Source organism: Lytechinus variegatus, chromosome 9 (assembly GCF_018143015.1).
Source record: "Lytechinus variegatus isolate NC3 chromosome 9, Lvar_3.0, whole genome shotgun sequence".
Classification (NCBI taxonomy): domain Eukaryota; kingdom Metazoa; phylum Echinodermata; class Echinoidea; order Temnopleuroida; family Toxopneustidae; genus Lytechinus; species Lytechinus variegatus.
The window spans coordinates 6818794-6846201 of record NC_054748.1 but is presented as its reverse complement, the minus strand read 5'-3'; the positions used below and the strand labels follow the sequence as shown (position 1 = coordinate 6846201).

Genomic DNA, 27408 nt, shown 5'->3' with positions numbered 1-27408 from the left:
GTGCCTTGCAGTTAAAGAAACATCATTCACCATGAAAATACAGAGTCAGATAATGTACATTTATGTTCAGGGACAAGTCAAAAGTTGTGATTTGATATTGACCAAAGGATTTTTGTGATTTTAGATGACTTTTGCAATCTTTCCAAAACAACTGAATGGATATGCTTTAAAGATAAAGCAAAGTAATGCAGGGTGCTACATAAAGCACTTGCCCGAATGCCGAGGTCAAGTAAAAGTTAGAGTCGGGCAAGTGTTTTGAAGTAATCCCTGTCATGAACTAATTTGGGTCATGACAGGAAAGATGAAATCACTTTGGAAAATGAAATGCAATATAACAAAGTAGATCAGTTCATGTCGAAAGAGAGTAATGGTCAATGGTTTATAAAACCTCAAAACTTTCTTTTGGAGAGGTGAAACCTTGTTTTTTTCAATGATTTTTTTTCGGGCAAGTGAAGCAGATTTATGGGCAAGTATATTCCACCTATTCAAAAAATTACTTGCCCGACTGGGCAAGTGCTTCTAAGGAGTTATGTAGCACCCTGTAATGATTTGAATAAAGGAGAATTTTGTTGTTTGACATAAATCATGCTCCTTGTAATCTTGTAGGCATATTTATTTGACTTCTGACATTCCCTGAATATTTGTTTGCTTAACTATAGGTCAAATGTTGTGGTTTTAAAAATAGAATTCTTTATGAATGCTGATTACAAATCGTGCTTAACTTTTAATCTTGTATTTTGTTTGAATTGTGACATGCCCTGATTATGGGTATGTTAATAAAGACAAGGTTCCAAAAGTTACAATTTGAATGGACAATTTCTGTGTTTTCATTCTTAACACACAGTAGTCCTATTCAGGGTGCTAAAGAAAAAGTTACCCCCAAATCTATATAGGCCTACACAGGTACATCAGTCAACATCACTGACCTCATAACAAACAAAAACACAAACACGTGGGACTACAACACGAAACAGAGACACAAGAATGAACACGTGGGACTGACAATGCGAGACGTCGGGTGAATGTAACTGCCAAAGCTCGTTAGCGCGGTAATGGATACGCATTAGCGCTCGACTGGTGATGTCATTTGGGTGCTAATAACCAGGGCCACGACAAAGCGATAGCTATGAAATGGGTTTACCAGTCGAAGAACGAGCAAAGAAAGACATAGATTTGTTGCAACGCTGGCCTGCCTGACTGCATGGGCGTGACAAACGCAGGGACATGCCTATTTGACGTCCTTGGGCAGTATCAGCCTCGCCCCTTTTCCTAATCACATTGCTTCATCATGTCTCTAATTATGGCCATTTATTGAGTCTTTTAGAGCAAAAGAAACACGCTCGGAAGCGAGGTTGGACTGTAATTATTGAGCCAATCTAGAGGAGTCCTTGGTAAGGGTAAAACTATATGACTTGCAGAGTAGTGGATGCATTGGTAAATACATTTCAACTGGTTATTTCATGCATTATGTTAATAGGGAAGTTCACCCTGACAAAAAGTCTATTGTAAAAATAGCAGACAAAATACTAAAAATATTGTTGAAGGTTTGAGAAAAATCAAAGAGTTATTAAAATCTTAATCATATGATTTGTGACGTCGTTGTATGCCAGCAGCTTTCCTACATATGGTGAAAATAAATGAAATGTCATTTTCAAATTTTTTTTTTTACTGTACATTCAGTATGATAAAAGAACAATCATTTCACACCCGCTCCTGAAAAGTAAACACAAATAAGTCATCACCAACCATTTTATATCATAACATAAGTAATAACATAACATAACACATATAGGGCAGCTGCTCATTTATGACATCACAAATCCAAAACTTCAAATTCTACTAACTTTCTCAATCTTTAGTGGATTTCCCTCAAACCTTCACAAATATTTTCAATTGTTTTTTTTTTCTGCTATTTTTACATCAAACTTTTCTTTAGGGTGAACTTACCCTTCAATATTTTTATAAAGCTATATTATTATTGTTCTTTTTGATAGCAGAAGTAGTAGTAGTAACACCATTATTGGTATCGTTATTATAATCATTATTACATTTACGGCACTTTTCCCATAAGGTCCAAAACAGTTAGCAAATAAAATTATGGAATCAAATCTTAAAACAATTAACTACCAAAAAAGATGGTTTTCAATGCTTTTTAATTCAATTATCATTGAAATACACTTCGTAACAGTATCTAGAGATAACAGTGCGTTGTAAACAAAGCTACTATTAATCCTCAAATCAGTGTATAGGATTAGTCAATGAATATACCCTGTAAAAATACCAGACCTCTTACCCCTCCCCCAAAAAAACCTTTTGTGAATTTTCACGAGGAAATGGCCAAAATCTTTACCTGACTTTACCCTAACATTTCTTTCGCAAAAATGGAGCCCTCCCCCATGACTTTTCAGTGACTTTTCAAAATCCTACCCTGAATTTCCCCTAACTTTTTTTTTCTGGAAAAGAAGAGTCCCCTACCCACATGTGATTTTCCATAACTTTTCAAGCAAAAAATGTCAAACCCTCTCTCAATTGACCATAACTTTTTTGGGGGGATTGAGCCTCTATTACCCTTTTAACACAGGATTTTCTTAACCCGGACTATTGCTAACCCCGTACTATCCTTAACCCCGTACTATTTTTCTTCCTTTTCACACATGCCAAATTGTTATTGCTAACCCTGGATAAGGAATGCTTGCTTTTTACACACGAAGCTCGCTAACCCCCGACAAGTGGTTTTTGTCGATCATTCGTAGTACAAGTACTTCACTCGTACACTTGTTACACACGCTAAAATTTCCTTAACCCCGTACTATAGGTGGGGCTAAATTGCTATTTAGCCCCACCTATAGTACGGGGTTAAGCTTAGCCCACTTTTGTTTTACACTAGCGATCTTAACCCGTACTATCGCTCTTAGCACCGCAATTGCTGGGATAACCCTGCTTTTTTGCAGGGCCAAATAATCCGGTACTAAAGGTGGGGTTAGCCCACTTTGCAAAAATGCTGTGTAAAAATAAAGTGGGCTAAGCTTAACCCCGTACTATAGGTGGGGCTAAATGGCAATTTAGCCCCACCTATAGTACGGGGTTAAGGAAATTTTAGCCTGTGTAAAAAGGGTATATGTCATTTCCAGCATCAGTTGTCAAAATCCTTCACTGAGTTTCCATCAACATTTTTCTGGAAATAGACCCTCCTCAACCCATGTCATTTCCATGACTTTTTATGAAATTTTCAAAATTCTCTGAATTTCCCTGAACCTTTTTTTCCCTCAATAAGGAGCCCCCCCCCCCCCCTTTTCAGAGCCCATCTCCTACTTTCAAGAAATTTGCTGAACCTATATGAACCCAGGTTTAAGTTCCAGAGAGTTTATCAGCCTCGAGGCATGATCCATTCCTGGAATGAAATCATTGATGACTTTAACAAACACTGACCAATATCATTTTCAGGAACGTCAGAGGGCAAAAGGAAGTCGAACCTGATTGAAAATACTGTCTTTTTTAGTTCACAGACAGCACTAATCCATACAGTTGATGTGTACACAGGTCACAGCTATTATAAGGTCAAGATAGTTTGGGTTTTATTTCTCAAATTGGCAACCATTTTTCAATTTTCTTTTTTTTTTCTCATACTTGAAAAATAACAATACATTACGTCAAAATGACTCATAAATGATATCAAAATATGTAAAAAAAAAAATTACAATTTGCATAATTTTCAAACAGTTATTTTGTTGCCTTCATCAAGTTGCCAATTAAGTTAAATGGCTTTTTTTCAAAAGACGGTCCCATGAACATGCAACTAGAAATAGTATTTTTTCTACAGAAAGTACACTTCTCTTTCTCTTTTTAATCAATATGACATTGACAATTGTAATCATTTTTCCATGAATGGTAAAGAAGAAATGTTCAAATTCACTCGATACATTCTTTCTTGACCACAATGCACTAGAATTGTTATTAGGCCTATTTCATACACTAAACTTTTCACTTTCTTAACATAATAATCTTTATCAATTTTTAAATCCTATTTTAACTGCAACCAAGGAGTTACCAGCACTAGCCAGGATAGACAAAGACACCATTTTCACTACTTTCCTACAACTAGTTTAGTGGAAACTAGCTCAACGTGTAGCGATCTTCCAAAACCACCTCCTGATGTAGTTTTCAAGATCGATTTGCCTCGTTTAACTGGTTTTAGCGTGAGTGAGCACACAAGTTCACACAACCGTTCTTCGGGAAGCGATCTTCGCACATTTTGAGCATGGTACACAACACGACAGGTGTAGAATGCCTACGCTGCAGTTTCGAATTGTGCACGAAACTATCACCCCACCGACAGCATTTCCATAGCAACAAGATCGCTTTATGAGAAGTGATTTTGAAAACCACTTTCGTGTGATCAAGTGGGAACGCTAGCAAAGCGATCTTCCAAACTGGTTTCCTGAACCGATTTTGAGTAAACTAGTTTTAGAAATCGAGAAATAGAGACACTAGGGCCATCTGCACCATCCCATGTTTTCAAATTAGTGCGCTATTTCTGATCTGGCAAATTATCCTGATCTGAATAATCTCGAGATTATTTGCAATGGAGACGCAATTATCACGCTAGTTCGTAGGATTAATCTCGAGATTGCAATCCCAAGTCAACTAGGGATTTTTTGCAAAATAGCGCGCTATTTTACAAATTATTGCGCTAATTCGTAGGTGCAGATGCACTCGGTATTATTTATTCATGGCATCAGACCAGAGTGCATCGATGCCTAGGTCGAGCAGGAATCGCTCTTCTTGCGATGGTGGAGACGGGGTTTCTTGTATCTCGAGATTAATCACGAAGAGGGCCGATCGGGCTAGAATCTCGAGATTGAGCAAACTCGGAATGGTACAGCTCCGCCTATAGAGACACTGCCAGCCGCCCTCTAAAATATCGGGCTAAAATCTCGAGATTGAGCAAACTCGGAATGGTACAGCTCCGCCTATAGAGACACTGCCAGCCGCCCTCTAAAATTTTGCAGTTGATCTGTCCCTTTAAATCATATACAGGAAGTCTTCTCACCCAGCACCAGTCAGGGAGATAATTTAATTGAGCAAAGTCACAAGGTTTGTCTCTGAACAAGGGGGGAAATGGCTCAACCATACAAGAAAGAGTACTTTCCACAAGTTCAAGTTCAAATCAAAGCGTCAGGGTCGTCCTGTGGCGAGAAGCTCAAACTCGAAGGGGGAGCCCAAAATAGGTTCGGAAGTTTATGATATAAAGTATAAGTCCTTGAGCATTTTAGGATTATGACATTGTAGGTAAGCCTTGAAAACCACAACACCTTAACACCGGCAACTCCCAATGTCCTCAGTAATTGTGATCAAATCTTCAAGTGAATTACAGAATCTGTTTCTCTTTCTTTCCCTTCTCTGAAGCTCATAACCCCCTTGCCTTCTAATTCCATTCTCTCCCTCACCTCCCCCTTCTCTTTCTCCCCCTCTTCCCCCCCCCCCCCTCCCCTCAATTTTTTGTACACTCGTAACAATTTTTCAAATATTGAAATGCAGTGTGGGAGAATTTTCTTCAAATATTGGCATAATCATCTTCTTCTATTCCCTCCCATCTAGATCTGTCTCTTGCATTTTCCTTTCCCCTTTCAATTACCTCCTCTTATCTTTCCCCCCCCCCTCAATTTTTCCTACACTGTTTTTAATCTAAAAAAATCAAATATTTAAATCAGTGTGGGAAAAAATAATCCAATAATAGTATTATTTTCCAATTTCCTCCCTTCTGTCTTTTGCATTTCCCCCTCTATATCTTTCCCATGAGTCCCCCACCCTCAATTACTTTGTACACTGTTTAAACATTTTCGAATACTGAAATCAGTGTCGGAGGATTTTATTCAAATATTAGGATAATTATCATCTTGTATTTCCTCCCATCTAGATCCGTCTCTTGCATTTCCCTCTCCCTCTTTCTATCCATTTTCCCTCCCTATCTCTTTCCCCACACTCAAGTTAACACTGTCAAATTTCTGAACTATTTATCAGTGTGGGAGAAATGTTCATATATTAGGAATATAATTGATGACTAGCTAATTAATACTATATAGATGTATATAATAATTCACAAATAAAAAAAAACATAATTTAGCCAATGTACATATGTCTGTGTTCTGAAATGTAAATGTAAATGTTGATTTACCTGATTATTTCCAAATGTCCAAAATTTGAACATTCGTAAAAAATGAAATTCAAAAATTTGTAGCAATATTTTTTTTCCTATAACTCTATACAAGAGAAGCAAATAAATGGGTTTAAGTTTTCGATGACGGCTACAATAATTTTTTTTGTACAAATGGAGAAATATGGATATTCAGAGAAAATATCATATTAACAATTAACATTATTTCACCAGAATTAATTCAGTATGCAAAGAGTTAAGAATAGCATATCACTATTTAAAGGACAAGTCCACCCAAACAAAAACTTGATTTGAATAAAAAGAGAAAAAATCAACAAGCATAACACTGAAAATTTCAGCAAAATCGGATATAAAATAAGACAGTTTTGGCATTTTTAAGTTTCGCTTATTTTCAACAAAATAGTTATATGAACAAGCCAAATTGATGACATCACTCACTCACTATTTCTTTTGTAATTTATTATATGAAATATGAAATATTTTTCATTCCTCCCTGAACACATGGAATTCCATTATTTTAACATTTTGTGCTTCAGGCAAGAAGATCCTAATCGTCAAATTCGTAAAAATTGAAATATTGTATAATTCAAACAATAAAAAGCAAAAGAAATAGTGAGTGACATCATCGACTCTCTCATTTGGATGTAACTGGCTCGTTCATATAACTATTTTGTTGTAAATAAGCGAAACTTTGAAATGTCATAACTTTCTTATTTTATATCCGAATTTGATGAATTTTTCAGCATTGTGCTTGTTTGATTTTTCTCTATTGATTCAAATCAACATTTTTCTGAGGTGGACTTGACCTTTAAATAAAGCCATCTGGCTGTACTTACATTTCTGTCAAGTTCAAAGGAATAGGTCCTCCTACATGTATGTATTAGAGAATCCAAATTGTACGATTTCCTGTGTTTATTCCACAATGAAACTCCTACGAGGTTCGTTCATGGACGTATGAAGAGCGCCAGGGGCTGTATCGAAGGTCACAATAAGGTTGTCAATCGGAGGAGTAATCAAGAGACAACGGGCATCTCTATAGAATAGGCCTATCAACCCTGCAATGACAAAAGATATCATACAATAATCAGGTACAAAGGAATAAATTTTGCAGTGCTTCTGCACGGTGTTTGACAGACGTCAAATAGAAGGAAGTGCAAGTGAGAGATCACAAAACGCTATGATTCGGAAAGATACACACATCCTAGGGAGAGAGCAGGGCCACGTTCACTACCATGGCAAAAATCTTAATTTACTTTTCCCCGGTTATACGAGGACGACGACAGAGGCGCATTCTGTTGCGAAAAGCCAATCTATGAATAAATTGATCCCCGGCCCGTGTCAGCCGGCAGCCTGGAAAATCACGGTAAATTAACATAAGTCGGAATTACTGGATGGGATGCTTGCTTACGTTGCGTCGATGACCTTGCCTGGCATTACGGCACCTGAATTGGGATGGAAGGATGGGAGACGGAGCTGTCAAGCAAACCGGGATGATCGGGGAAAATGAAATTAATGAAGTGGATAGATTTTACAGAAGGTTGACCAGAGAAATGCGAGCCCCAGTAACCTCCACTAGGCACTATTAGGCAGTTGCGAGAGGAGAGCGAGGCAAGGATTCTGACAAAGCATGTAGCAATACTCAAGCGTGCATCGATGAGAGCAAAATGTGCGAGTGTGTCTCTGCACGGAGAAATGCTCTGTGTGTATAGGCAGATAATGCTGTGTGATATTGGCCAACCGGACAGTGTGATGTCATTTTATTGCAGGGTGCACCCTGGCTGGCTGGGGTCTCCTTGTGTTGAGTGGTTCTAGCTGGAGTAGCTGGAAAGGGAGGGTATGGCGATGATGGGGAAAGGTGCAATCACTGTTGACAGAGAGTATACTGTCCGGAGCTGGAAATCGGTGGGGAAAGGGATGGAGGTAGAGGAGGGTGGGTGGGGTAGAGGAGAGGGTTGGAGAAGGGGTGGGGGAGTGGGAGGGTGGGGGAAGGGATAGAGAAGGGGGTTGGGAAGTGATAGAGAAGGGGGGTTGGGAAGTGATAGAGAAGGGGGGTTGGGAAGGGATGGAGAAGGGGTGGGATATGGTTGGGGAGGGGATGAGGAAGGGTTGGGGAAGGGATGGAGATGGGGTGGGATAGGGTTGGGGAAGGGGTGGGATAGGGTTGGGGAAGGGGTGGGGAAGGTGAAAATAATGAGGAAAACTCTAGAAGGATGGGGAAAGGTGGAACACAGATGGAGATAGAGAAATGGATGGGATGGACAAGTGTTCAAAGAAGAGATGGGGAAGTGGTCGGGAAAGGGGGCGGGAAAGGCAGGGAAAGGGATAGAGGAAGGGATGTGGAAGGATTTGAAAGATTGAGGAGAGTGATGGGAAGGATGGTAGGGAAGAAGAAAGAGACAGAGAACAGGAGGGTGGAGGGAAGGGGAGAGAAAACTAAAGAGAGGGGAGAACTATTCTTTTTTTTTACCATCCATCAATTCATTTATTCACTCATCAATTAATCTATCCTTCATCAAATTCTTTCTCTTTGACAGGAAAACAGTCACTGTGCATGCACAATAAAAAGATTATTGGCACAGGCAAAACTCAGTGCATAGTTTCAAGCTGCAGTAATATAGGCAAGATAGTTTTGCTGAAGTAGATAAATTGGAAATGGAGGCAATCCAGTTTATCTGGGATTTCTATTTAGTGGACTGAACCTTGGAAAAACCATTTACTCCTAATCTTGTTACCGCTAGCAACCGGGAGGTCAAGAGCAAACATCATCAGATGAACTGATACGCAACCATTCTGTTTTATCAAATGAAGTTTTATTACTGATGTTTTTTGTTGATTCATATTGTATGCAATTCATACAGGCAGTGTGGAAACATATTTTCAGAATATTAAATCTATCCATTCATTAATGCATCCATTTCAGACACAAACCGAGAATCGTCAATACCAAATCTATAGACCTACATCTACCAATAAATACACAACCAAGTAGGCCTAAAATAATACCGAGTTTGCAAGCACAGGCTCAAATCAGACACTTTAACCAATTCTACAAACAATGTTTAGGGGGAAGACTAGATTCCAAATTCTCTGTCTGTATCAAATAAGAGCCAGCTACAGTACACAGTGGATCTAGTCTCACACTTCAGACTCTGCAAAATGTACAATGCCATCATTACGAAAACCAAGGTCTGCCCCTGCAGACTAGCTTACACCAAACACTGCAAAAGTAGAAGTGTTAAAGTACACCACACCAAACATTTAGACTACATCAGTGGTAACATTGTAGGGTTTACAGTACAACACCCAAAAGTGTCAAAACGTAAAGTATTAGTGGGGGCATTGTGGCCTAGTGGTTATATGAGTCTCGTTTTTCAAATCTGAGGGACGGGGGTTTGAATCCCAGCCATGGCGTGTTTTCCTTCAGCAAGAAATTTACCCACATTGTGCTGTACTCAACCCAGGTGAGGTGAATGGGTACCAGACAGGATTAATTCCTAGAATGCACCAAGCGCCTTTAGCAGCCAGAGTTACAGCCGGAGTAATAGTGCAAAATTGAATAGGCAACAAGACAATCGGCGAAAAATAAATGGTACATAATTATTACCACATACAATGTACATGTATGTTTGCTTTATTTTAACAAAACACTGTTTTCACAGTAAATAAGGCAAAACTGTTTTTTAAATGGAATATAAAAAAATAAAAATGGATGGTGATCCTGGCTAAGCTCTACAATGTAGGACCCTGTTTCATAAAAGTTACTATTATAGTAACATAGCCATCCAATGGTAGCTACCATGGTAACGCTGCTCAACAGCCAATCAAAATAAAGGATTCCATGCAAGTTGCCATTGGATGGCGAAGATACCATAATGGCATATTTCCTACAACTGGTCCCTGAACCATGATTTCTCAGTTGTGTACAAAAATAGCAACAAACTAGATGAAATAATGGATTACCGGTTCAAGTACCGGTAAACTTATACCCCTTTCATAAACCTATCCTCCAATTAGCCGCCTAAGAGTAATGCGGATAATTCAATAAAAATTGCGTTCATAAACTCCGAAAATAATCCGCACTATTTTTACGAGTGCCCGTCCTGAAAAGAGAGGATAATCGTCATGGCAACCGCACACACCCCCTCCGATGTGGTTACGTTGGAAAAGGGTGACCTTGTGACTGCTCCATGGCAATTATCAACATTACTTTCGAAATAAATGCTTTGCCGTTCATAAAGTCAAAATCTGGTCCCGATGCTGCTATTATGCGGATAAGTGCAGCATCAAAATAATGCGGCTAACTCTGGTCCTTCTCCGATTTTACGACCAAATAATGCTGCTATTAGCCGCATAATTGGGTTTATATGAAAGGGGTCTAAGAATTAAATCCATTGGTGCATGAACTATAGCCTTTGCACCACTCACAAATGTACACATCACAGAAGACAAAAAGATCCATCAACTACATGCACGGCGCTCATTCGTTAAAGCAAACTTATTTAGGAACAAAACAGCGAAAGCATTTGGACACGACCCTAGATCATCAGAGATGTAAATCTGTACGATGAGTCACTCAATTAGTGTTCTATTCGAGCCCATCTCACATTGGTGGAAATCCACTTAACAATAGGTGGTTTCAAACCGCCTCGATCACAAGAATCCCTGTTAAATTACGGGAACTTTTTCCGGCTAAAAAATACCCATTAATTATTCCTGCATTCACACCGCCCTGAAACACCCTTCAGGATAAGTTTCTGAAGTTAAGCAGGCAAGCAGGTCTGATAAGCAGGCAAGACGCGAGATTCAAAATCACTAGCCCAGCAGCCACCCACGGCGTCGCGCCCAACGACACGCTGGGCTAAGAGTTCCCGTAATTTGCTTTCACATCGCCAAAATACCTGCGACCTTGGAAAAATCCCAGCGAAAGTTCTCGTAATTTCGCCAAGTACCTACTATTTAGCGGGCATTTTCTTTCGGGGAAATTACGTGTAGTTTGCTTTCACATTACCAAAATACCTGGTATTTTCTGATCGGGGTAAATTTCCCGATCAGAGAATACCTGGAACTGACGAACTTCGAGGCGGTCTGAAACCACCTATTGTGCCGATCTTGGGTATCTTGATGCAGAATGCTATAACCAAAAGCACATTCTTTGTGTCAGGGCTCTGTTGCATGAAAGTTATCATTATGGTAACTTTGCCACGCAATTGTATCTTACATGGAATCCTTGATGATTTTGATTGGCTGTTGATCAGCGTTAACATGGCAGTTACAATGGTTCGTTTCCAATTCATCTAACACCAATTTGCCAACTTGTCTACTATCATTTGGTCTAACATCAGTTTGTCCACTCACCACATGGTCTACGATCATTTAGTCTAATGCCATTCCATCTAATAACCAGTTGTTGGTCCAATAACCATTTACCATTTGGTCTAATTGGACTAAGTGTTAAATTATGCAAAATGAATGAAAATGAAATGGATATTAGACCAATTTGTTATTAGACGAAATGGTGATTAGACTTAGTGATAATTGGACCAAAAGGATAATGGTTAATTATATTCTTTACTGTACATTTATGTCATAACAAATTATTGTAAAATAATAGCAAATGTCACAGCAAATCATTGTCAAATGATAGCAAATGTCATAACAGATTAATGCAAAATTACAGTAAATGCCATAACAAATTTTGAAATGATAAAAGCAAACAGTCCCGCTCATTTCTGATCCCGATGACAATGAAAAACAGACACTTTCAATGCACATTTATTATGTGCTTCACACTCTCTCTGATTTAAAGGACAAGTCCACCCCAACAAAAACTTGATTCGAATAAAAAGAGAAAAATTCAACAAGCATAACACTGAAAATTTCATCAAAATCGGATGTAAATAAGAAAGTTATGATATTTCAAAGTTTCGCTTATTTTCAACAAAGTAGTTATATGAACGAGCCAGTTACATCCAAATGAGAGAGTCGATGTCATTCACTCACTATTTCTTTTTTTTTTATTGTTTGAAATATGAAATATTTTGATTTTCTCGTCATTGCCATGTGAAATGAAGTTTCATTCCTCCCTGAACACGTGGAATTCCATTATTGTAACATTTTGTTCTTCAGGCAAGGAGGTCCCAATCGTCAAATTCGTAAAAATTGAAATATTGTATAATTCAGACAATAAAAAACAAAAGAAATAGTGAGTGAGTGACATTATCAACTCTCTCATTTGGATGTAACTGGCTCATTCATATAACTATTTTCTTAAAATAAGCAAAATTTTGAAATATCATAACTATCTTATTTTACATCCGATTTTGATGAAATCTTCAGCATTGTGCTTGTCTGATTTTTCTTTATTGATTCAAATCAACATTTTTCTGAGGTGGACTTGACCTTTAAATACGCCTTTCAAACAGGAAGACAGACAAATTCCAGAAGGGTAAAATAGAAGCAAAATTTATTTGGGAATCATAAAGAATACTGCATGCAGCTTGAAACAAAATGTTGAAAAATTAACCATGGAGGCAGAAAAGCTACCACCATGGTTGAAATTTATCGTTGATGTTTTTTACAATAAAAAAGTATCAGTTACCAGTAAGCAAATTGTGATTACATCAAATCCGGATATGATGCAACAGGGAGTTGCATGGTTGCAAGTAGGGTTTGCTATGCAAAAGAGACACCGTTCTCATTACGCTTTCTAAAACTGTTTTTTATACTGGAAACAGATTCAGGAAATCAGTTCAGAAGATCGCTTTGCTAGCGTTCCCACTTCTGCACACGAAAGTGATTTCCAAATCACTTCACATCTCAGTGGGGTGACACGTTTCGCACGCAATTGGAAACCGCCTACATCTGGCCTACATCTGTCGTGTGGAGTAGCGCGCTCAAAATGTGCAAAGAACAGTTGTGTCCTCACTTATACACTAAAACCAGTTTAATGAGGCAAAGCGATCTTGAAAACTACATGTACATAGCGAGGTGGTTTTCTGCACCGGTTTGGAAGACCGCTTTGACCGTTCTCACTACACGTTACACTTGTTTCTACTAAACTAGTTTTAGAAAGGTAGTGAGAACGGTGTCAGAGACTTCTACATGAACATGGGCAGAGCAGGGATCTGTTACTATTCATGGCCATGCAGAGGCACCTAGTTTGGTAATGGAATTGATTTTGTTTGTAAATTTGAGAGATCACAGACACCATAAATCAAACACACATTAATGACATCATCTGTTTGAAATGCATCAAATGAAGCTGAAAGGTGAAGTTGCCGACAGAGTGAGAGAGGGGTAGAGATCATATAATGGTAAACAGATGGGAGACAGGAGACAGAGAGAAAAATAAAAAGAGAAGGGAAAGGAAGGATGCAAAATATGAGACAGAAAATGTAACAGACACACAGATGCAGCAGAGACAAATACATATAGATAGACAGTCTGACTGACTGACAGATAGACATACATGGATGGATGGATGGATGGGTGGGTGGGTGGGTGGGTGGGTGGATGGATGGATGGGTGGGTGGGTGGGTGGATGGATGGGTGGGTGGGTGGATGGGTGGATGGATGGATGGATGGATGGATGGATGGATGGGTGGGTGGATGGGTGGATGGATGGATGGGTGGATGGGTGGATGGATGGGTGGATGGGTGGATGGATGGGTGGATGGATGGGTGGGTGGGTGGGTGGGTGGGTGGGTGGATGGATGGGTGGGTGGGTGGATGGGTGGATGGGTGGATGGATGGATGGGTGGATGGATGGATGGCCTGGACAGACGGACGGACAGACAGACAGGTGGATTGATGATCCAATTTTGATCAAATTTTCATTGTTTTCATTGTCTGATTTTACTTTAGCTTTTCAAATCAAATTCTTTACAGCCTGGAGTACCCCTGTTATAATAAATTTACCAACTGTTGGTTAAAATAAAAGTATATGTACATGTTAGTGAGTTTGTGAGATGATAGGCAATTGACATAAGTTCACATAATAGCTGAAAAACAAAAATCTGTTTATTCTTCATAAATTTAGACCTCTTGGGACACTTCATGAAAACGTGTGCAAGTAGATGAGTATGAACATGCTCTTCGATTCAAACTCATGACTCATGGTGTTTATGAGAGACTTTCATGCACACAAATCATTAATACAAGATTTAATGGCCCATAGTCTGTTTGTTAAATGTCCATGGTTCCAGTGAGCTATAAACAAATATATACAAGTGTCTCTATTCAAGAATGTCTCGAACTCGCATTTAAGTAAATTACCAAGTATTACTGTAAGACTATACATTTCATTATAATTATCAAGAACAGATCCAGGTGCACCCCTAAGCCACCATAATGGCTTTGCCCCCCCCCAAAAAAAAAAAAGTGCCCCAGTTAAAAAAAAGGGATGGGGGTAAACAAGTTTTAAGGATGATTGAATTCTTCAATTATAGAAGATGTCAGCATAATTCCTCAGCCCCCCCCAAAAAAAAAAAAAAATACATCCATTTCCTCCATCCTACAACACCCATCCCCCCCCCCTTGTTAAACACAGAAAGTATACAAAGAAATGCCCTTACAAATGTTTGAATACAGGCCTACTTGTATCCATAATAGAAACAAATCCATGGAAATCCATGAAAATCCATGCTACATGCTTATACGTTGCCTAGGCAACAGACGATACAATTTCAAAGCAGCATCACTTGGCCGTTAAAGAGCAAGCAGTGTTGCAGAAACCACAACAAAACCCTATGATGCGGTTTATTGTTGTCATTTCTTTAACCTAGATCAGCCTCATGTTGTAGATGATCCTCTGCATCAAAATATCCAAGACCCTGTAAATATGATGCAGGTTACCATGGCAACTAGAATTCAAATTTCTTCATTCATGTATGAAACAAAAACAAAGAGTTGGCAAGTTGGTTAGCTGACATGAATTCTATATATCTTTAATCAATGTGGTTCCTGATTTATTATTCCTCCTGGATTAGAGTTTACGGTTTCCATAGCAACGCCATATACAGAGCATCATCATCTCTGCAAAGTCCAATGGGAACTATCCCTAAAGTTATGTGAACGGAGGTCCGTGTCTGATGCTATCTTCATATATGAGCATGTAATCTTAACTGCTTAATGGGTAGAATACCGCATGGATACAAGTTTCTAAATACTTGAATTCTACACCATCTTATTAAAGATCTTGAGCATGAAACTTTTAATTCAAATCAAAACGACCCATCCCCAATTCCTGATGAAAAAGCAGTCGTTCCGATTTCTGTAGGTCCATGGAATGAAAGGGAGGTGGGAACAATCACCGACATAAAGAAAATTTTATATTTCTCCAGCTTATCATTACATTGTTACGATTTTGCACATTCAGTCAGCCTAGAAAGCCTTTAATATGTTTATTTTCCCCTATCAAGTGAATCACAATTGTACACATTTCTATTCTCGAGTCGTAAGCACGAACCCATCATTTCATGACCATAAACCTTTGACAAAAAGTACATTCATAAGCTCCTTGGTATATAAATAGACATAAATCTTCAGAAATCTAGGGTAAATAGTGGTTGGGGGATTTGCCCTTTTTCATGCAAAATCCCATAAGGAAATTTAAAAAAATACAGGAATATGATCAGAGAATTGTGATGACCCAGTGACATACACAAGTACACATCCTTTATCATCGGGAACATTATTCTCAGAGATTTATAGACGGAAACAGATATTGCAAAGTAGTCTTTTTTTATCTTTCTGGGATGATAATTTGATAAAGGGTCTATAAACTATTCTCTCTTTCTTGGCACAAGACCAAAGCTAAATTTCATATTCTAAGTTCAGGAAAAATTTGTGTTCCAACTTCGTAAGTTTCACTCCACATAATAAACTCAGTAATGGAAATCTGTATACAAGATTTTGCTGGTCTTTAGAAATATACAGCGCTTAAAGGGCAAGTCCACTGTAACAAAACGTTGATTTGAATACGAAAAAATAAATAAACAGACCGCTGAAAATAATAATCAAAATCAGAAGTAAAATCATAATTGTCATATTGTATGCAATAAAATACAAAACAAATAGTGAGAGGGTGTCATCGATTCCCTCATTTGCATATACGGACCAGAATGTGCATATAACTGTCTTATGAAACAAAGTGAAAATATAAAATGTGATAATAATAATATACAAAATTTATACAGTGCTTTATACAGAAGTTCTGATTACCCTCATGGCCAAGTTTCATGAACTAGGGCCATATACTTTTAAGTTATGACATTTCAAAAAACTAAACCTTAGGGTAACATTTCGAAATTGACTCCCCTAACATAGTCTAAGTTCATTGAACTTAAATGACCTTTGACCTTGGTCACTCAGGCAGGATGTTCAGTAATACTTGACTAACCTTAGGCCAAGTTTCATGAACTAGGTCCATATACTTTCTAAGTTATGATGACATTTCAAAAACTTAACCTTCGATTAAGATTTGGTGTTGACGCCGCCGCCGTCAGAAAAGCGGTGCCTACATGTATATTCTCACTCTGCTATGCAGGGGAGACAAAAATAATTTTTCATGAAAGGATATTAATTCTGATCAAATCTATCAGATACCTAAGAAGAGGATCAAATAGCAATAAAACACAAAACTATTTATTTACAGAAAACTCGTCATTAAATGAAAATTACTCTCCAGACGAACCAATTCTCCAAGAATCACGAAAGTAGGAAAAACAAACAAAATATGTAATAAACTAATTCTTCACAAGTTTACACTATAATCAGACCAGTCTTCGAGGGTCAACAAATGTGTTGTGGAGCGTTGTGGCCCAGTGGATTAGTCTTCGGACTTTGAAACAGAGGGTCGTGGGTTCGAATCCCAGCCATGGCGTAATTTCCTTCAGCAAGAAACTGATCCACAATGTGCTGCACTCAACCCAGGTGAGGTAAATGGGTACCGGTAGGAAGTTATTCCTTAAAAAGCTGTGTGCGCTATGAACGCCTAGCTTAGCCGGGTAATATAGGAGCGCCTTGAGCACCTAACAAGGTGGATATGTGCGCAATATTAATACCCTATATTATTATTATTATTAAATATCTGACAATGAATTAAAAATAGAACGTTTGGAAGCAGGTGTTTCTATCAGAGTGAAGTCCATAACGGTCACTGGAGAGTCATAAGAAGTGGGGTCAATGCCATCCTCTGAAGTTGCATTGACAGCTAGTCAATGTTATCATTCAGGCACTCACACCAAATCAAATAGATCCAGAATATGAAATAATAGATTCAATATTTTGGTACCTTTGTTCTTGTCCCACATTTCCTTTACATTCTGCATTCTCAAAAACAATTATTTTTATGTTTTAATTATTGTGATTCTTGACAGGTGAATAATAAATATGATAACAATAATAATAACAATCAACTTTATGTTTCATGATTTGTAATTTTTCTGTAAATTATTGTGATTCTTGACAGGTGAATAATAATAGTCAGTTCTTGAATAGCGCATACAACATTATGAATAACGTCTCTCTGCACTTCCAATTGCAGGACTTGGATATTATTACCCTGGCTGTAGCTCAAGCAGCTTTTACGCGCTCGGCATTTTTCAAGGAATAAATTCCAGCCGGGTACACATTCACCTCACCTGGGTTGAGTGCAGCACAATGTGGATTAATTTCTTGCTGAAGGAAAATACACCATGGCTGGGATTTGAACCCACGACCCTTTGTTTCAAAGCCGGAAGACTAATCCACTAAGCCACAACGCTCCACATTCCCCTACATGTTTCACTACTTATTCAGTCATTCATTTTCATTTCCATTTCATTCATTTTAGTTTATTTCTCAGCCAGCAGACTGTTCTTCCGCAGGGCCATGCAGATGAAAATATACAATTAACAATTCATTCATTTAAACATACATTTGTTTTATTCTGCCATACATTCATTCACTCAATTCATTCAGTCATTCATTAATTTAAACAAGCATTCATTCAATTTATTCATTCATTCAATGCACTCATTCATCCATCCACCCATTCATCCATCTTTAATTCATTTATTAATTAATTCATTCATTCATTTATTCAATCATTAATCGATCATATTTTATTCACTCAATAATCAACATAATACAATAATCACATCCCCCTTGTGTTCTAAAAATTATATTAGAAATAATCACTACATTGTAAATTTATTACATTCTGACTAGCCCCTTTAAGATCGTCCTCTGCCTACAATTTTAATTAACAATATAAAGAAGACGATTACCCTTCCACAGAAGGTGTACAGTAAATATTACTTTCTGACCGGTCCGTTAACTCATCTCTGCCTAGATTTCAACTAACAATAACAAGAGCAATTACCCTTCCACAATAGGTTTACAGTAAATATTACTTTCTGACCAGCCCCTTTAAGATCATTCTCTTCCTAGAATTATGATTAACGATAATGAGATGGGTGATTGCCCCTCCACAATAGAGTTAGCACAGGGCATGGATCACTTCTTTCAATGTTGTGAAAAGGCTGTTACATCTGAACTAACGAGGGCTCCCTATGACGACAGTGACGGAGTAATGACTCCCCGGACGACACAGTCCGCTAATGATCTCAGGTCCCCCAGATCTAGCCCGGATCTTTGGAGAGAATCCAAAAAGTTCATTTACCTGGGAATAGTGCTCCAGGCCAGGAACACGAGGAGGCTTGAGGGATTGATCTAATAATTGTTCGATAAATTGATTGTAAAATTGATTTGAGTATGGCTTGCTCAAATTGATCAATGTACAAAATTTTTAAAAAAGATCAAGCCCTCTCCAAATGCCAAACAGCTAGTCTATCTCTTCAGAGATGCCAAGTTCAAAGACCAGCTATGCGTGAGATTTTCTGTGAATCTGAGTGAGATCACAGACATTGTGTACAATGTATATGGGGATAAGCTGTGATAGTTGCGTGAGACAGAGATTTGAGGGGATGAACAAGAGTCCAAAATGCTTGAGTCTCATGCATAATGCGTGAGACTTGGTAGCTCTGTCTCTTATCACACTCTCACCAGAGTGATACTAGGAATCACTCCATTTGGAGTGTATTGTACATCCTTATAGGGGAATCCAGTCTTGGTCTTAAAATGTTGTGTTGGAATGGAGAAAAATAAACAAGACCGCATACTGAAAGTTTGAAAAAAAATCGGACAAGCAATAAGAAATGTATGGCTGTTCTAAAATTGAGATCCCTAAGACTATGTATATTTCAAATTAGCAACTGGGTATTATAAAAGAAAATTATGACAAGGGGTAAGGACAACTTTCCCATAGACCATGTACTTGATTATCAAGGATTTGTGGTTTTCTGCTAAGTACATATTCCCCTGGGGCAGAAATCTAAATATAACCCATGTAGTATTTTGTTTGATGTCCTATTGAAATAAAAATATAATTTGGATTAAACTTTGGCCTTGGGGGAAAGTGACATTTTAGCCATACATGTATTGGAGTACATGGAAGAGTAGTCCTGGCCTTACATCTCTATGACATCACATATGAAGCCAATCTGAAGTCTACAGATGTATAGTAATTTATCAACATTTACAACGTTTAAAAAGTCTTGACTTTCTTATTGTTTGTCCGATTTTGTTAAAACTTTCACCTATAAACTTGTCTGATTTTTCTTTTTCCTCTGGTAACAAGTTTCTATTTGGGTTGGAATTGCTTTTAATTTAGAGTGTTAAGCTCCTGCTGAATTAAACTGTGCATCCTTTTAGCTATTTTCATTCAAAAAAGGGGTAGAATCCAGTCTCAAAAGATTAAAATCTCACTCCAAAAGGAGTAAGATCATCTCTCCAAGAGTAGTGTGATTTGGGATGAGATTACTGTGTAACCTTTTTGTAATTGCTGAGTATACATGTGGCCGGCTGTTATGGGGCCCTTCATTGAAGTGGTGGGGGCGTTTCACAAAGATTTAAGCATGACTTAGAGCCGCACTTAAATGCCTAGTTGCATGCGTTATAAAAGGCATGACTGCATTGGTCAGATCATGCTAAGAGAAGGCGCACTACCGCGTATAAATCAATAAGTCTGTGCGTTGTATATCATGTATGCATTGGCATTTAAGTGCGACTTAAGTCATACTTAAATTTGTGAAACACCCCCCCCCCCCCCCCGTGATCAATCGATAGACTTCAGAAGAAGTGCAAATACTTGGACAACTTTCAAAGTCAGCTCAAATAAACAGGAAGAGGGGTTTTTTTCACAGGTGCTTTTCCCTTTAAAGTTTAAAACCACAATTTACAGAAACACTCAAGAAAGTTTAGAAATCTGTCACCCCTCAAGGAATAATTGTTTTGGGTGAGTATTGAAAATAAACCATACACGTAGTGTATATCCTGGGGCACTATACATGCTAAGCTGTCAGATAGATGTCAAAAATATGACAAAGTCAGAACTCAGTCAGTATGTAACTGACCTCGTTCTCTTTACACTTTCTAAAACTATTTCACTGGAAACCGGTTCAGGAAACCAGTTTGGAAGATCGCTTTGCTAGCGTTCCCCCTTGATCACATGAAAGTGGTTTTCAAAATCACTTTATGTAAGGGGATCTTGTTGCTCTGGAAATGCCCTCAGTGGGGTAAGACGTTTCGCGCAATATTCGAAAAAAAAATAGTACAGGCATTCCACACCCGTCGTGTGGAGTAGCACACTCAAAATGAGCAAAGATAGCTTCCCGAAAAACGGTTGTGTCCTCACTTACACTAAAACCAGTTTGACAAGGCAAAGCGATGTTGAAAAGTACATCACGAGGTGGTGTTCTGAACCGGTTTAGACCGCTTGACCGTTCTCACTACACATTACACTAGTTTCCACTATAAAACTAGTTTCCAGTAAACTAGTTTTAGCGAGGTAGTGAGAACGTTCTCACTACACGTTAAACTAGTTTTCACTAAACTGGTTTCAGGAAGAAGGTAGTGAGAACGTTTTAACTACACCCTAAACTAGTTTCCACTAAACTAGTTTCCAGCAAACTAGTTATAGGAAGTTAGTGAAAATGTTCTCACTACTAACAGGTTAAACTAGTTTCCACTAAACCAGTTTTAGGAAGGTAGTTAGAACATTCTCACTACTAACAGGTTATCTAGTTTCCACTAAACTAGTTTCCAGTAAACCAGTTTTAGGAAGGTAGTTAGAACATTCTCACTACTAACAGGTTATCTAGTTTCCACTAAACTAGTTTCCAGTAAACCAGTTTTAGGAAGGTAGTAAGAACATTCTCACTAAAGGTTATCTAGTTTCCACTAAACTGCATGTAGTTTCCAGTAAACCAGTTTTAGGAAGGTAGTAAGAACATTCTCACTAAAGGTTATCTAGTTTCCACTAAACTGCATGTAGTTTCCAGTAAACCAGTTTTAGGAAGGTAGTTAGAACATTCTCACTAAAGGTTATCTAGTTTCCACTAAACTGCATGTAGTTTCCAGTAAACCAGTTTTAGGAAGGTAGTAAGAACATTCTCACTAAAGGTTATCTAGTTTCCACTAAACTGCATGTAGTTTCCAGTAAACCAGTTTTAGGAAGGTAGTAAGAACATTCTCACTAAAGGTTATCTAGTTTCCACTAAACTGCATGTAGTTTCCAGTAAACCAGTTTTAGGAAGGTAGTTAGAACATTCTCACTAAAGGTTATCTAGTTTCCACTAAACTGCATGTAGTTTCCAGTAAACCAGTTTTAGGAAGGTAGTTAGAACATTCTCACTACTAACACGTTATCTAGTTTCCACTAAACTGCATGTAGTTTCCAGTAAACCAGTTTTAGGAAGGTAGTTAGAACATTCTCACTAAAGGTTATCTAGTTTCCACTAAACTGCATGTAGTTTCCAGTAAACCAGTTTTAGGAAGGTAGTTAGAACATTCTCACTACTAACAGGTTATCTAGTTTCCACTAAACTGCATGTAGTTTCCAGTAAACCAGTTTTAGGAAGGTAGTTAGAACATTCTCACTAAAGGTTATCTAGTTTCCACTAAACTGCATGTAGTTTCCAGTAAACCAGTTTTAGGAAGGTAGTTAGAACATTCTCACTACTAACAGGTTATCTAGTTTCCACTAAACTGCATGTAGTTTCCAGTAAACCAGTTTTAGGAAGGTAGTTAGAACATTCTCACTACTAACAGGTTATCTAGTTTCCACTAAACTAGTTTTAGGAAGGTAGTGAAAACGGTGTCTTAGTCTTGTCAAGAGGGCAAAATTGTCCCTCACTCTCATACTGTGTATATCCTATGCTGGCAAGGGTGCAGTAGTTGTCTCACTACAAACTTTCTACCAGCGTCCACGAACGAGGAATCTGGATTTCTCTTTGTCTTTATGAGTGCTACGACAGACCGTTCCTGTAATTTCTATGTTTCACACACCTCAATTTTCCCATCCTTTCACTTCAAAATTGTGTCGCATCATTACAAACCCCACCCCCATGGCTCTGTCGTTCTCTCCTGGCTAGAATGCCCTGCCTATGTACATGTACACAGCAAAAACTGTGGTGTTAACAGGTGTACATAGAGGACCACACCAGTTATTTTACACCGGTGTTAAATTGGTGGTGTTAGTTTTACATCTATAGGTGTTGTTACAACACCTATGGTTGTTACATTTGGTCGCATGTCATAAGGTGGTCCAATTTCGCGAACAGGGTAAAAATGGTCAAAAATTTTATTTTTTTATATGTTATAGCTATTACCATTCTCTAAATAATGGAAAAGTTTTAAGTCTCAAATACCTTTATTTTTCCTTAAAATGACTGATTAACAGCTAATTATTACATAGACGTCAATGTAAATGTGAATTTTGAAATGTGTTTTTCTCAAATTGGACCTGCTGCACATAAAATGGTGTCAAAAGTTAATGCAACATTGGATCACCCTAGTAAATTGCAGTTATAATCCTGAAACATCAATAATTAAATCTGTACCAAAAATCGAATAATTATCTATTATTGTATGCATATTAATTATACTAATTAATTAACAGTATTTAATTTCACATTTTTGCCCCCAAAATACCCGTCACTGTATTTATATGCTTGGCAAAATGACAACATCATGGGTAGAAATGTTTGTTGCAATGATACACAACATTTGTACTAAAAATTAAGATTACAAATTAGATAATTAACCAAATCTCTCCGGTTTACTAATTGATTAGGTTGCAGATCAGAGCTGACATACACATGTATTCCATTGCTGCATATTTTCAAAATTGTCAAATTTTTATGACATTTAGTTGTTCCCTGCTTTAAAACTCCCAGAAATATGAGGATAACAGTCATATTACATATTATAGTAAGTTGTTAATTAGGTTTAATTAATATTTTATCATTTACCGCATCCACCGGCTCCGCCACCCCTGTTACTTCAAACTTAATGTACTATAGTTTTTGTTCCTCATATTTTATTGATCTAATTCATAATAATATATTTAGCCTATAGTTCTAGCTTCAAAACGAGATATTACTCAATAAATTTGGTCAAGATGCTGTGATGTAGCAACAATTTATCCATGGCACCGTGTGGAAAATTGTTCATACGCCACCCTTTTTGCATACCCAACTTATGAAATGCGACCATTTACACTCTTTGGTGTTATGTTCAATCTCTAGGGTGTTATTTTAACACCTCAGGGTGTGGTCCTCTATTAACACCAATTATTGTCAGTTTTAACATTTTTACTACCAGACTTTCTATCAATGCATGTCATTGTTTCTGGATTATTTTGTGCAATTTCGCTGTCAATTTATATTCAATATTTGAAAAATAGAAAAAAAATCGAACTAAATAATTTGATTGAAGTGAAAAACTTGATAGCAATCTAAATGTAGTCTGCTGTGCAAACTTGAGTTGGGGTCTGAAAGTGCAGCCTATAATGCCTTGTGTACTGAAGGCTGTAACAGCAATGTGCTAGTCTTTGCGTGGAGGCCCACTTGTTGATCAAAGTTTCAATCAGGGTCTGTGCCTGTAGACTATCAACAATCAGGGGATCAGACCACATGGCACATCATGCATTAGACCAAAACCTATTCTAACTGACCAATCAAGATCAATGTTATATCACATTTAGTTCAAATTACAGACCGGGGACCAATCAGAAGTGTTCTTTCATTATTTGCTGTTCATTGCTAAGCTTTATTGATTCCCAATGTAGCCTACATGCATGTCTTCAAGAAGATGACAGTGATATTCCCGTAGCCATCGATCACTCAGCATTGTTTAACAAAAGGGAAATCCACTGTTTAGTGCAAGCTCAGACAATATTTCCTTCCTCTCGCCCTGGAGAGCCTTTCATACAGCAAACAGTCAGTGATTTTCACTGGCAAGGTTGCTCTCAACCAATAGGATGCAAGAATTTCAGTGGCTTGTAACAATAGAGGGTGAAAATCACTGACTATTAGTTTCATGAAAATCACCCCTTATTTGGCAACAACTGGGATCTCCTGGACTACTTTTAGAGCCAAGTCTAATATTTCCTTTTCTCTCGATTATTTGCTTTCTCACGATAAGATTGTCTGACTTCTGGATAATGTTTAGTTTTTTGTCTTAACTTACGTATCAAACATCTCACATCACTTCCTTCAAAATAAATAATTCAAAATGATCTCAAATTCGGGGGAAATAATTTCAAACTTTGGACATTCCTTCTTCCAACAGTAATTCATGCAGCAACACTCTATAGTATCAAGTACATAAAGATAAATACTAGATCTAGTTGTGGTATCTATGAGATTGAACAGAATCCAATAAAATTACCACCCAAGAGATTGTATTATAAATAACAAGTGGAATGCCTCTGGCAGTCTCACCTGCATCATGCGATTCAATACAGCATCAGAGCAGACTTTGAAAACTAATTATTCACATTCATATAATGATACAATACTACATTCATTGACATTTGACGTTGATCATGTGACCTAAAACTTATCAGTGATACATGTACTTGATTACCCCTATATCCACATTTTATATACTACATCTGTTAACTCTGAAAGTTATGACAGTAATCTAATAATGACCTCTAAAATGGCGAAAGTTCATTGACCTTAACTGCCCTTTGCCTTTGGTAATGTGAGCTGAAACTCGCACAAGATGTTCAGTGATACTTGGTTACTATTATGTCTAAGTTTTATGAACTAGATCAATAAACTTTCAAAGTTATGATGGTAATTCAACAAATACCCCCATTTTTCCCAAAGTTCAATGACCTTACATGACCTTTGACCTTGAACATGTGACCTGAAACTCCCACAGGATGTTCAGTGATACTTGATAACTCTTATGTCCAAGTTTCACAAATCAGATGCATAAACAATGAAGGTAATTCAACAGATACCCACATTACGGCCAAAGTTCATTGACCTAGGTCATGTGACCTGGAATGCGAAAAGGATGTTCAGTGATACTTGATTACTCTTATGTGCAAGTTTTATGAACTAGACCAATAAACTTTCAAAGTTATGATAGTAATTCAACAAATACCCCTAACACGGTCAAAGGTCATGTAAGGTCAATGAATCTTGGCCAAGTTGGAGGTATTTGTTGACCTTAAATGACCTTTGACCTTAATCATGTGACCTGAAACTTGCACAGGATATTAAGTGATACTTGATTACTCTTATGTCACAAGTTTCATGAATCAGATCCATAAACTTTCAAAGTTATGATGGTAATTCAACAGATACCCCATTAGGCCAAAGTTCATTGACCCTAAATGACCTTTGACCTTGGTCATGTGAAGTGAAACTCAAGCAGGATGTTCAGTAATACTTGCCAAGTTTCATGAACTAACTAAGTCCATATACTTTCTAAGTTATGCTGTCATTTCAAAAACTTAACCTTCGGTTAAGAGTTGGTGTTAACACCGCTGCTGCCATCGCCGTTGGAAAAGCGGTGCCTCTAGTCTCACTCTGCTATGTAGGCGAGACAAACATTATACGCCAAATGCCTGTAGAGAAGAATGTTTAACTGCTGAGAAATTATCAAAATAAGCACATTGTACTCAATGTACTGTCCCACATATGCCTTTTTGTCTAGTGATCATCAGAAATATTGATTTTCATGATTTCACCACTTAGATTATTTCAATGTACAAGAAATAGATGATGATGATGATGATCTTAATAATGATGATGATGATGATGATGATGATGATGATTATATGATGATAATGAAGATCTGTTGATGATGATGATAATGATGATGATGGTGATGTCTAATAATCAATGATGATGATTATGATTATCATCATGGTCATAATTAAGATGCATGATGAAGAAGATGAGGGTGACGATAATGAAGATCAATGGCAATAGTGGCATGGATGATGATGATGATGACGTTGGTGATGGTGATAATAGTGATGTTGATATTGATGATTTATAATAGTAATGATGATTATGGTAAGATGGTGATAGTGGTGATGATGGAGATGATGATGATGAGGATGATGACGTCTGATGATGAGGAGGGGGAGGAAAGTGATATTCCACAACTTTCAATTTCAATTTCATGCTTGCAGTTGCAATATTGAAGCAAGGAGCTTCTGGGTTCTGTTTGATGCTCCTTGATTTAAGTGTCAACTTGACCTTTAAAACTACGACAATGAAAGTGAAACTGTTTCGCATCTCCATACCAAAGCAAAACATCCCATCAGATGATCTACTTCTGGGAACAGCAGAAGCTCAGTGCACCGGAGAGCATGCGTATGCACTTTCTGATTATATTCTGCCATTCAGCAGCTAGGCACCACATGCACACCACACCATGCGACACACACGACCCCAAATCCCCGGCACATCAATGGTCGCACATTGCACTCCGAGTCTGATAGCTGATCTGATCTCGCCTCAGCTCACACACGAACAAATCAACTTCACTAATTTTCTACCGTTGCCCACGGTTAAATCGTGGACGATTGAATTAACATTCAATCAACATCATTAATTCTTAAAATGGTTGTCTTTCTCTTACCTTGTCAAAATTCGCTTGCGGATCCACTTTCAAGTACAAAACTATAGAACTTTTACTCCGGCAGACAGGCAGACGCAGACGGGCCTCCTCAATAATTTCGTTGTCTTGCACTGATTTCGTAAAGGCAGGTGCATTCATTTCATTGCGCAATCGGCTGGCCGACTACATTGTGAGAAATAGGGGTTGTAGATTCCCGAAGAAGTAAAATATTTTTTAATTATGTTTTTAAGCACTAATAC

At 37.8% G+C, this 27408-nt stretch overlaps 1 protein-coding gene across 2 annotated transcripts in view; it reads right to left on the bottom strand.

Moving 5' to 3' along the window:
• Positions 1 to 27275, bottom strand: part of LOC121421046 (tetraspanin-6-like) — a 71793-nt gene extending 44518 nt beyond the window's left edge. Inside the window, exons 1-2 of one of the 2 annotated variants that reach the window (XM_041615644.1) lie at positions 27170 to 27275; positions 7012 to 7230 (exon numbers count right to left, since the gene is read on the bottom strand). The gene's annotated coding sequence lies outside the window, so the exon portion shown is untranslated. Of the gene's footprint in view, positions 1 to 7011; positions 7231 to 7583; positions 7889 to 27169 lie in introns of those variants that run through there. The other variant, XM_041615645.1, reaches the window with a different exon arrangement.
• Positions 27276 to 27408: the final 133 nt, after the last annotated feature.